General features: G+C 39.5%; 1 pseudogene; it reads right to left on the bottom strand.

Annotated features, from left to right (window-relative positions):
• The window catches only part of LOC118832533, a 28,448-nt pseudogene extending 19,825 nt beyond the window's left edge, over positions 1 to 8,623 (bottom strand).
• Positions 8,624 to 13,260: the final 4,637 nt, after the last annotated feature.

Below are 13,260 nucleotides of genomic sequence, written 5' to 3'. Positions count from 1 at the left end.
GTACCAAGGGTGAAAGCTTAGCTTCTGCAGAGAAAGGGGCACGTTTTCTTGAAGGTATAGTAAAAGCAGTCCTTTGGACTCAGCATACAGTGCAGATTTACTGTCTCTCTGTGTGTTTTTTCTCTTCTAATTACCTGATTAAATCTGCACACACATTAGCTACACACTAATATGATGAACTTTGAAATGTTATTTTCCTTCCTTTATCAACAATGCTTATCTCTTAGCATTGTTTTAAAGGCCTTGTGACAGGGGTCATACTAAAATTGAAAGTAAATGAACTTACTGCAAATCATGTCAGAAATTTACTAGGTATCTAATGTGGTTTCTCAGACTGATTAATTGAGGCGATTGGATTGTCCCCCACTTAAAAAAACAAAAGCATATGCATACAGTGTGAGAGTGCCCTAGTGCCCCCCTGTGAAAGGGATGCCATTGTTTCCTGGAGCTTGACAACCCCTGGCATGTTCCTCAGCAGCTCTTCCAGCCCCCAGGGCAGTGTACCGATGGCTGCAGAGTGTCCATAAAGATCCCAAAAATCAAAAGGATTTGAAGCCTCACTAAAAAAAAAAATCTTGGCATTGATACAGGTTGATTGCATTAATTTGACTATGCTCAAAGTTAATATAAAAGTTTAAAAGCATATGAAAAAAAGCACCGTAGGCAAGGAGAGATGTCATTGTTTTGAGACAGTGTAAGGAATCCATTTGAGATGATTCATGTCTTGAAAATGATGACTTGGCTGTCTTTGTGCTTCTCGGTTTGGCTGGAAACTTTGAAAACGGTCAAAAGAATCATTGATCAGTAGAACTCGTCTAGTCCAACCCCCTCAGTTTCCACAAGGAGGAGACTGAAGTCCAGAGAAAGGAAGGGACTTGCCCAAGGTCACGTGGCTAGTCATTGGCAGAGACGAGACTGAAGGGAAATGATCATTTCAATTTGACACTGCTAAGAATCAGAGGTCATCCTCTCAGACCGTAGTTTAGAAGCTTTCTTCACTAAGTCTTTGTAGATTTAGCTTCTGGTTTGCTTGAGAGGTTACAGACATCATCTAAGGGCCCTTCCAGCTCTAAATATATGACCCTGATGAAATAGTGATGCATATGATGGGTGTGTGTGTGTGTGTGTGTGTGTGTGTGTGTGTGTGTATGGTGTATGTGTGTATATACATACACACGTATGTAAAAGATGGCTAGTACTTCAGAGGGAGACATGACTTGATTAGCTGAGAGCCGCCTGATGATGATACTGAGTACCTTCACAGGGGAGCTGTGTACATCCTTTATGGAAGGATTGGAGAGAGGCAAAGCATGTTACGTATATAATTTCATTTTATTCTCACAACTACTCTGGGAGGTGGGTGCTATTATTATCCCTAGTTTGTAGGTGATGAATTTAGGCAGACAGAAGATAAGTGACATGCCCAAGGTCACACGCCTGGTATGACGCAAGATTTGAACTCAGCTCTTAACTGTTTTTTTTTCTCTTCTGCCATCTTGCTTCTTCATGATTAATAACAATAGCTAATAATAATATTGGCCACCATTTGTTTATATAGCGCTTACTATGTGCCAGGCACACTGCTAAATGCTTTGCAATTATTATCTCATTTGGTCCTCACCACAACCCTGGGAGGTGAGGGCTATTATTATCCCCATATAACAAATGAGGAAACTGAGGCAGAGATGAAATGACTTGCCCAGTGTCACATAGCCAGTGAGCCACAGAGATTCGAACTCCAGGCCCAGACCTCTATCCGCAGTGCCACTTAGCTGCCTGTGTTGTGTTCGGGGAAGTGAACGGTTTAGGTAGGTCATGATCTCAGCCCTCAAGGCAGGGGTGTGCTGGAGCCAGCTCATAGAGGCTAGGAGATTATTCAGTTTTCATGGGAACATTTACACCTTGGAAATTGGTAAATGCTACATGTCAAGGCTTGATTTGTTGTTTTGTTGACTGTCTAAACTTAAGAAAGTGATGGAGAAAATGGTAATAATTGTGACCAAACTTAACAATTGTCATGCCTTTTCACAGGGCTTATAGTCTACAGGGGGAAAGTCTTTCATGTATGTGGCTGATTTGGCCATTGGCCTTCTTATTAGGGCCATGGCTTGTGGGAAGCCCCAAGGTCCTGCCTATGCTCCCAAAGCTTCCCTGTCCACAGCCTCTGGCCCATCACAAAGGCAAATAATCACACTTTTCTAGAAACTGGACAAGCTGGTTCAGTATTTATAGGGGTTTTAATCAAAGGGATTCCATAGGCAGAATTCTCCAAATTGATCCAGTTTAAGGGATTAGAAACAAATTCCAATGAGCCTTAAGAACTGCCTTGTTTTGTTTTTTCATAGTACACTGCCATTCTTTGCCTGGTAGAGAGGTCTTGTCAATTGTCAGGGCAGTGACTACTGTCCTGCTTTGTATCACACCTCCTGCAGGAGGTATTGTCACCTAACTGTAGAGTAGTTTGGTATAAGGCTGAAGCTAACACAGCAACCAAACAGCCTTATTTCAAGTAAGCTGACTCTGGAGCCTGAAGCCCTGTGTTAGAATCCTGTCTCTTCCTCTTATTAGCTATGAGGCCCAGTGAGTGAATAATTATCTTTCCAGAAGAAAGTTAAGCTTGTATTACCTATCTCCCAAGGGGGTCATGAGGAATGTGCCCTATAAATATGATTGTTCTTCTTACAGGTCCTCGAGGTGGGGACTCTAAGGAGAGTGTTAGAGCCTGGCTTCCCAAAGTTTCAGTACCGTGTTTGTTTACCAGGGACTCATCCTAGATTTCACTATAGTTGCCTGCATGAAAGCAGATTCTGATTTATAATAGTCTAGAAGGAGAAAGGAATGAAAAGGGGGACACAGTAAGTTAATGTGTCTGGGGGAAAGAGTAACCACAAATGAACATTATTCAAGTTAAGAGCTGACTTAAAAGAGTTTAAAAAGGGGGGTGGTGGTAGAGGTAGAAATCAATACAAAAGAATTAAATGGAGGAAAATATAAAACTAATATTCATAATGTGAGCAGACTAAACTTCCCAATAAAACAAAAATAAACATCCCAATGGATAAGAAAACAAAACCTAACAATATGTTGCATGCTCGAGATGTTCAAAAATGAAGATACAGACAGAATGAAAATGAGAGATTTGAACAAAATGTATTGTGCATCAGGTGACTCCAAAAAAATCAGAAATTGCAACTGTAATTTTAGATAAGGAAACAAAAAATTCACAAGGTCAAGAGAGATAAACACAGAAACTACATTATATTTTAAGCCACCATACACAATGAAACATAATCATTGCGAAATATGTCTGCACCAAACAGCGTGGTGTCTAAACTCATAAATGAAAAGCTAACTAAATTGTAGAGTCTAACAGTAAAAAAAAATTGTAGGAAATTTTGTCTTTTAGAGCTAGATAAATTTAAAAGAAAACCAAAAGGAAAACAGAATTTAACAAAGTATTTGAAAAAATTAATTTGAAATGCTAATTTTATCTTCCAAATGGGAATACTAAAGAAGATATTTTGTAGTATCAAATGGCACATTTTCACAATTGATCATATTCTAGGGAAGAAGAAATCATTAAAAAGTGTGAAAGAAATATTAAACCTTGTAGACTATAACAGAAAGTAGCAATGAAGAAAGGGAGCATAAGCAAAAGATAAAGACCTAAATGGAGACTAAGTAATGGCATCTTAAATGAATCTTTGAGTGGGTCAATGAACAAATCATAGAAACAATAAATGTTTACAAAAAAGAATAACAGCAATGAGAAGGCATGAACAATTTTGGGAGGATGTAGCTAAAGCAGTCCTTAGAGGAAAAATTATATCTCTGATAAATGTACATTAGCAAAATAGGAAGAAAGTTAATAAACTGAACATGTTATTCAAGAAACTTGAACCACCCCCCCCCAACAAATTAGCAACCCTCCAAAGAAGAAATCTTTAAAATCAGAGGAGAAATAGATAAAATAAAAACAAAAATGCTATAGAAGTGATAAAACTAAAAACTTTTTTTCAAATTAACAGAATTGATGAGCTGACCTGGACAAAAAAGAGAGGAAAATCAAATTGCTAAAATAAAAAAATGAAACAAATTCACAACTGAGAGGAAATAAAAGTGTCAGTTATCACAGTGCCCAAGGTCACAATAAGAGCACAGGATCATAAATCTAGAGTGTAAAGTATCTCAGACTATCTAGTCCAGCCCCTTCATTTTGCAGAAGAGGAAATTAAGGCTTCAGGAGGTGAAATGACTTGTGTTGATGTAACACACAGAACTTGAAGGGACCTCATAGGTTATTTAGCACAACACCCTCACTTTTCAGATGAGGGAGGAAACTGTGGTCCTTAAAGGTTAAGTGACTTGCCTGAGGTCACATGTATAGTACATGGCAGAGTTGCAATTGTGTGCCAACACATATTTCATAATGATTGAAGGAAATAGATAATTATCTTGAAATATAAGATATCAAAAAGAACAAAAACCCAAATATCGATTTTAAGCAACCCAATTTCAGGAAGAGAAATTGAACATATCATAAATAAACTACCAAGTAGTATAGTGGAGTGAATAAGGTGCTGAATTCGGTCAGGAAGACCTGCATCCATATCTCTGACACTTTCTAGCTGTGTGACCATGGGCTGAGCCTTGTTTCTTTTCTTTTTTTTTTAAATTAAATGTCATTTTATTTTCAGCTCTTAATTCTTTCCTTCTCTTTTCCTCTCCATCTCCTGTTACTGCTGAGAAATACAAAAGTTGTTACAAACATATATAGCCAAGCAAAAAAAAATTCTGCTTTAGCCATGTCCCAAAAAAATAGGCTTCGGTACGTACTCTGAGTTATTTGAGCTTGGGACTGTCATAGGAATGCAGTAGGGCCAAAGCCAATTAGGTGTCCACACTAAGTCTGACACCAGTACGTTTAGCAGAGGTTTACCAGGATGCATAAGGAGGTCAGAACAATAAAGCCCATTAAAGCTTCTGTGCAGATCCATATCAAGGTCGGCGCCGGTGAGTGGCTGTATAGTGCCAACCTGGCTGAGCTAGGCAGAACCAGTCTCAGAAAAAAAAATCATATAAAAAGTACTTTAAATAGCGAGTAAAAGAAGTACAATTAAAACTATCACACATATGTCCAATTGCTTAAGAGTCTCTGGGAAGATAAATGCATAATGCACTATGGGTACAGTTGTGAATTGTTCCAGTAGTTCTGGAAAACAATTTGGAATTATGGCAAGGAGAATACTATATAATGAGGATGGAAGGACAGGTTGGGGCCTAGCTTTGAAGAGCTTTAAGAGCCATTGGAGTTTATCTTTTATTTTCCTAACGGATGTTTTAAACACCAGAATGAGAGCATTATAGTATACACAGCAGAACACACACACACAAAAATGATTCTTTATGAAACCATGAATCTCCATTTCATATCCCCTGCTTTTTTAAAAAAGGTGTATGATAAATTCTCAATGTTACTTTCAAAACTGCCCAGATTTTCTTTACTTTTTTTCTTAACTTCCTTTTTTCCCCTCTTTTGTACATTTAAAAAAAATGTTACAATGGCTGTTCTTTCTTTGCATTGCAGTTGGTAACCCTACTTCGACCTTAGGAGGCCATTGTGATAGTTTAGGTGGGAGGTAATGAGGGCCTGAACTAAGGTGTGAGTAGATAGAAAGGGTCGAATGTACATTATTACTGTGAGTTAAGTGGACTGTGAGGATTTGGGGAATGGGACTGACTCATCTTCTGGTGCCCTCACTGCCCCCACTGGCATTGAGGATGTGTCCCTATACAAAACAAAAATGCCCTCATTATCTCCACAGATGAAGTCTTTGGTCTGGCGTTGATGACATCTCCTAGATAAGGTTAAAAAATCCTTGCTTCATATTGCCTCATTGATATCACATTCAGAATGATTGATTCAGAGACATAGGGACAAACAGGAGAACCAGAGCTGGGGATTCAGACCAAGAGAAGCCAGTTGGACAGTCATGGAACAGCCCTTCCATGGCAACAACATACTTCAGGGATCCATATGTAGTGGGGGAGTCCCTTAATCTCCTGGAACAGTTCCTGGTCTATGCCAAGTTTTTGCACTGAGGGTAGGAGCTCATGAGCCTTGACATCTTCTTGGACCAAGCCCGAATTGGAGTTAATGTGCATCAAGGGACAGAATTAGAGTATAGAAGAGAAAATGAGAACCTGGCCCAAAGAGGAGCAAGGGATGGAGTTAAAGTGTGGAAGAGCAAATGAAAGTCTTGCCTTTTATTGATACTGTGAGTTAAATGGACTCTGCACCTCTGAGCAATGGGGTTAACTCTAGCAATCTAAACTGCTTTCTTTCCCTTAGTGTTAGGGACTCAATACCATGGTAGTACTATAAGACAGGAGGATTCTGGGGTTTGAGGATCACTGGAAGGCAGGGCTTCTTGATTCCATAGCAGTCCCAAGTCTTTTCCCCTCAGTGGTGTGGGGCCTCAATCCAAGGATATTAGTTTGTCTAAAAGATTGTATAGGCCCCTAGGGAGCTGAGGCCCATTGGAAAGGGAAACAGAAGGAGTTGTTTTATTTAGGGGCTCAAGTGCAAATCCTTTGCATTTTTTCAGGTTAAGCCTGTTGAATATTTGATATTGACTTGACTGTTTGCATGGGAGCTAATAACTCTTTACCATTTCTTTGGAAACCTGCATTTGAGTCAAATTCTTTTGCTCCCACAAGGGATACTCTGGATGGAGGCTCAAGTCAAAGAAGTCTCTAAGACTGAACCTGGTCCATGTAAACCCAAGGCTTCACTTCTGGGCCACGGGTTACAGGAACAGTATTTCTAGAATAATTTTTTCAAGAATCCAGAAAGTACGTGTGTGTGTGTGTGTGTGTGTGTGTGTGTGTGTGTGTGTGTGTGTGTGTATTTTTGTGGGGTGGGATTTGAGTGATCTAGGCCAGTTTTCTACATGGATCAGATTAGCCAGGTAATTGCCAGATTTCCACCTCATTCCGGGCTATATAGACTGTCAAAGACCTTATTCAAAACTGAGTAAACATAATTTATTTCTGATACTGTCCTGCCTCCTCTTCCTGGGTTCCTGTCCCAATTTTTGACCAGTCATCTTACCCATCCCCCTCAAAACTTACCTTTCTACATCCCTCAGGGCACCTGTTCTCCACTAATATTTTAATGGCCTTTAAAGGTTTAATGGGTTGCCCTTTCCAGGAAACATACTTGCATATTAACCATAATCCAGAGGAGTGATTCTAATAGTGGAAGCGTAAGGCCTGATAATTACCTTGTGAGGCAGCTAAGGCTTTTAGTGCTCCTCAGATTACACGACCACCTACTTTGCTAATTTGTAGAAATACATCTTTATGGTATTTTGGCTATCTAGACAGACTGAGCAACTGGTAATTGAGTCAGAGTAGTCCTGGGAAAGTCTAAGATTTGGGTCCCATTCATGTTAACAGTAAAAACATTGTGACTGCTGTCTGGAGTTTGGCTGAATTACTCTGATTTTTTTTATAAGTGAATGATAAGGGGCCAGCTATAAAAGTTCAGTATGTATGCACTTTTTTTAATAGAGAAAGAGGATAAAGGGAGCTACCCAAAGCATAAGGCTTGTGCTGCAAAATGGGAAATGAGATTGATATTTCGTAAATCATGGTACTAAACCTGTGACAGAGTGGCAAAGTAATCTCTTATTTCCCTTATTGTACACTCTGTGAATTCTCATGGTAGCTAGGCATCCTTAATGTGGAGCTGGCATGGTACGTGACATAATGTCTCTGAGTGTTTTTTATAGAAAAGCATGATAAAATGAATGCATCTACTGGCAAGAAACATAGTACAATAAGGCCTTTGACTTTGTGATTTTTTTAGTATCTCTTCTTTTGTGCTTATTTGAGGTTTATTTTCTAATTTTAAAAATACATATTCAGTTCATTAATCCTTTGTTTTTTAATTTTGCTAATGTATGATTGTAAGAATATGATTTTCCTCCTGTGGACTGCTTTAACTACATCCCAGAAATTTTGTGTGTTGTTTTATCATTATCACTTTATTTTATGTTGTTATTGTTTCTGTAATTTGTTCTTTGACCTACTCATTATTTAAGATTTCGTTGTTAAATCTTTATTTGGGTCTGTATCTTTTTTGTGGTTACAGAACCAATTTCTTTTTTTTTTTATTGCATTATAGTCTCTATTATTAGCTATTTGTGCATTTTTACATTTTACATTTGCTTGCAACATCTCTGTGCCTATGTTAGGGGCGCTCTGGACCCAGGCCCCCCGAGAGGGTAGTGAGACGCCAGGGAGTCTGGACCTGCTCACATGGCAATGCCTGTGTGGCTTTCACCACCTCAGCACCAGGGTGACTCTTACTGGAGGAGCTCCACCCTCGGGGAGGAACTGGGAAGGAGCCAACCCGGAACACCCCGATGGGTTATATAAGGCACGCCCCAGAGAGGGTCAGGGGAACTTCTATCAAGCCATGCAATAAAGCTGTTTGCCTACTCCTCCGGTGTTCTGCCTGGTGTTTCTCCTCTCGTTTCCCCCGAGAGGAGCCGGAGACGTCCGAAGACCCGAGGGCAGGGTAAGTGGAGGCGGCGGTCGGGGTCGCCCCCGACATGCCTACATGGTCAATTTTTGGAAAAGTTCCATATGGTATAGAAATATGTATATCCTTTTGCTTTCCCATTTAGAAGATGCCATATATCTTTTAACTCTAATTTCTCCCAAAATTTGTTCAGTTTTCCCTTTTGTTTCTATTTCTGTTAAACTTATCCAAAGCTGAGAGAGGGATGTTGAAGTCTTCTTTCTCAGTTGTGTTTACTGTCTGTGTCTTCTTGAAGCTCAGGGAATGTTTCCTTTATGAATTTGGATGCTAAGGCATTTGGAGTATATAAATGTATTATTTATATATCATATATTTATATAAAATTATAAAATTGATTTGTTGCCTATGGTTCCTTTCAGAATAATATACTTTCCTTGTTTATCCCTTTTTGTTTTTTGCATGTTTGTTTCTCCTTTGATAGTATGATGGAAACTCCTGCTTTTTTGCATTCTCTTGGTATGTAGTAAATTTTTTTCCCCATCCCCTCAGTTTTATTTTGTGTATGTCTTTGTTTTTTTAAAATGTGTTTCTTGTAAGTGACAGATTGTAGGGTTTTGTTTTCTTATCTAATCTGTAACTCTTTTTCATGTTATTGGATTGTTTAATCCATTCACATTTAAAGGTATGAGAGTTAGGTTTATATTTTCCTCTCTTTGTTTAATTTTTTTCCAAGTTATTTCTCTCTTCTGCTGTAAAAGGATTATGTTCCTTCAGTTACTTTAATTTTTTAAGGTGGTTCCATTCTCACTGGCTCTCTTACTTTCAAGCCCTGATCCATTCTTCTCATTTGTTACTTCTTTCCTTTTAAGTTTTGTTTATTAGTTGCTTTTGTTCTCCTGCTGTTATCTGGTTATATGTTTTTTTTCCTTCTCTTTTTTTTTTCCTTTCAGTTAGTCAGATAGGTGCCACCTTCTTCTATTCCCCTTCAGCTACTCCCGTTCATCAGTTTTTTTAAATTTCATTTTTTGTCCCCCTTTCCAAAAAGGATTTCAGGTCTTTGCTACAAGTGACTTTTGCTTGGTCAGAATTGGTCCCAGCTGGGTGCTGTGCTCTTTCCCTTAGGAAGCTCAGGCTTCCTTCAGGAATGCTGCATGTCTCTCCCATCTCCCCCCACTTCCCCTACAAGGTATCCTGTGCCAGTGTCCTAGCCCACTCTCTCTGTTCCTTAGTTCTCTGACCCTGCACCAGAAGTTTCTCAGAGCTTTTGTAGCACTGGTGTTTCTGAGTTAAGGCCCCTGGCAGGCTTTTGCTCCTGAAGGGCTATGGGCAAGGACTCTACTCTGGCTGTTGTGACCGCTTTGAAGCCTTGAGCCAGGTTCTACATGTTGATGGAAGGAGGGAAAGGGAGTGTTGCTGTAAGCTTGGCATGTCCTTGGGTCTGCTAATGCAACCTCGAATTAGGTAGCATGGTGGGGGGGGGCAGGGAGGAGTGAGGTCAGGGTCAGTAAGCATGCTGAAGTTGCTTTATCTTTGGGGCATAATTTCTGTTTTGGAGATATTTGATAGGTCATAGGGATCAGAGAAAATGTCTAGTACCTATGTTGTTGCTCACATGACCTAGGGGAGGTTAAATTTTAATGAAAAGTTGTCTTATTTTTTCTTTAAGGAAGCTTGACTGTACTTGGCGATGAAGATTGTGAATTATTCTTTGTGAGGTGTTGTCAAAGGCCAGACAGCTAGTGACAAGGCTTGGACTATCCAACTTTCCCAAGTCATGCTGGAAGTAAAGGCAGCAGAGCAGTCAGTGGTCTTGGCACGTGTGCATGGTATATGAATTATGGGAACGAAGTCCTAGAAGCCAAATAGAGGTTGCTAGGCAGGGGATTAAAGGCCTGCCTTTCCAGCAAAGATCTTAATTAAATCACGTTGCTTCCATGAATAAGACCTTGATAGGCTGCCGACTTAGGTCCAGTTAGGAAAAAAGGAGGTCTTTTGAGTCTTGAAGGAGGTGCCTTTAGAACAATAAAATGAAATACTTTTTTTTTGCCCAGCAGGTAAAATATGGATTTACTCTAAGAAGTCGTGGCAGTGGAGAATATAAATGGGTTGAAGATCAACTCATCGATGACAGAGGGTCTTTGGTTTTATGCAGGAGATATAGCTCTGGCTCTTTGAATGTGATCAAGGGACAAGATATCCTCATTTTCTAAGAGAAAGAAAATTATTTTTTCTTATTTTTATTAAAGGGAAAGTAATTTGTTCCCCTAGTTTTTATAAAGGAAGAGAATTTCAGTGAATGGGAGGAGGACACAAACTCATTGCTTGTAACGTATCATAATGCTGCCTCCAGAGAATCCACAGCTACAGAGGAGCTAGCTGAAGAATAAAGTCAGTTTTCAAAGGTTAGAGAAAAAGATTTGCAAATGTCAGCTCCACTCTACCAAATTTCTCACCCTTGGCATTATCTTTTTAAATGGATGTGGGCTTTGAGAGGACCTAGGGCGCCTGAAATGGAGCCAATTAGCGCCTCTGACAGAACGTCCACAGGCAAAATGCTCTCACTTCCCACTGACCTGAGGGCACAGAACTCAAGGTGGGATGAGAAGTGTTCAACCTTAGACATCAATTTCTGAACTCCTGTATGTTTATTTTTGACTTAAAAGGCATCTCTATTCTAATGGATTGTAGATTTTTAATTGTGAAACCCACACCTCCAACTTCACCCAGTTCCCTTTCATTTCGAATGTTATTTTAAAACCACAAAGGCAGAAATCTCCCTTACTGTGTTTAATAAATATAGGATTTCTTTTTGTTTTTAATGCTATTGTACGAGGCAGGTAAAATGGAAGCAGGTAGATTACAGTTTCTTTTTGATTTAGGGTTTTTTTCCCCTGAGAATTTTAATTTAATTTCTTTTTTTAAGACAGCCTATTCATTCATTTATCCATTAATTAATTAATTAATTAATTAATTAATTTATTACAATTTTTTGTTATTATTTTTATTCAAATTGTTTTTAACATTTAAAAAATTTTTGAGTTCCAAATCCTCTTCCTCTCTCCTGCCCCTCTGAGGAGGCAAGTAATATACCATTATATTATACATCTGACATCATGCAAAACCTATTTCCATATTAGTCATATTGCAAAAAAAAGCAAGAAAAAAGTGAGAAATTATATGCATTTTATTTCTAAATGGTCGAAATCCAACTTCTGGGAATACCGTTCCTCCTCTCCTGCTCTCCCACTTTGCCTCTAACGTTTCTTCCTTCCCATGGTAGTGGCAGAAGGCAAAGTTCAGATCTTTTGCTTCCCAGTATCATGGTTTTGTTTCCCCTGGTGCTCTTCCAGTTCCAGAGGCCACATATCTAATCCTCTCAGCCTCATTTCTTCAGAACTCTCTGACTTGGGATAATGAGGCCTCTTGGATAAAATATAGATTCCTTATTTAAGGACGTAAAATCCTTAAACTGGTTCCAGTCTATCTTTTCAAACTGAATTCACAATATTCCATCTCATGTTGGATTTCGGTCAAATTCCAATCCCTGAGATTCCATCTCCCATGTTCATGTGTTAGAACAGTGTGCTTCGAGCCCCCTCTTGCTGCCCCACACCCCACTCCATACCCAGAATGCTTTCTCTTCTAACCTCTGCCTCTTAAAATCTCTAGCTTTAAGATTCCACTAAAATCCTGCCATGAGGCATTCGAACTTTCCTGATCTTCTTCCCTTTTTAGTGTTTTCCAACATCCCAAATTATTTGGTATTTATTTTGTATCGATTTTGTAGTTACTTCTCTGTCTTTGTGTTGTCTCTCTGGCAGTAGGATGTAAGCAGGGACTGTTTTCATTTTTTTGCCTTTGTAGCCCCAGGGCCTTGCAGGGCCTGGAACCCAGTAGGTGCTTAGTAAATGCTTCTTTTATTGCTTTGAATTGCAAAGTAGAGCACCGGAGAGAGAAAGCACTTTCAGAGATCCTTTCTTGCTCTTTCGTGGCTCCAGGATGAAGTCTTGTTTCCTAAGTTCAGGTTCGGTAATAACACGAGGCTGGAATGAAGATGTCAGTACCTTTCAACCACCCTGTACTTACGAGGGGGCTGGCTTGGCTGTCACTTTGCTTGGGAGGTGACAATGGGGCACTGGCTGTGAGAATTGTACTATTACCTTATAATTTATTTCTTCTTTTTTGAGACTATCTTGGTGGTGCTTCTCCCTGTAGTACCTGGCTGCTTTGACAGGTGTGCTATTTTAGCAAGGGAGAACAAAACAGAGACAAAGAGGTAAAATATCCTCTGCTCCTTGGCTGTCAGGCCTTCTGTGCTCTGTGTACGTGTGTGGATGATCTATTCTGTGCTCTTTGGGAGATTGGGTATTGTTCCTACATTATTCTTGGGGGCCCACCATATTTGGAGGCTTAGTCCTCTGTGAAGTGATACAAAGGGTCTTCCCCAAAATATCTTCTTTCCTTATTTTGGAAACTCTACCAAAAGCAGTTTGTTTCTTCGGTTAAGCCTTTCCATCTCCTTAAGCTCTGTTAATAGGCAATACTTATGGTATAGGAGTTAAAGGACCTGGGTTCAAATTCCATTTCTGTGGCTTGCTACCTGTGTGACTGAGCAATTCACTTCATTTCCCTGGATCTCAGTTTCCTCATCTGTAAAATGAGGGGGTTGGACCTGAGATTCCTTCCAGCTTTAGCTCTGTGATCTTATG

This window comes from Trichosurus vulpecula, chromosome X, assembly GCF_011100635.1.
Source record: "Trichosurus vulpecula isolate mTriVul1 chromosome X, mTriVul1.pri, whole genome shotgun sequence".
Lineage (NCBI taxonomy): Eukaryota > Metazoa > Chordata > Mammalia > Diprotodontia > Phalangeridae > Trichosurus > Trichosurus vulpecula.
The sequence above is the reverse complement of the archived record's forward strand: the minus strand, read 5'-3'. Positions and strand labels throughout refer to the sequence as shown.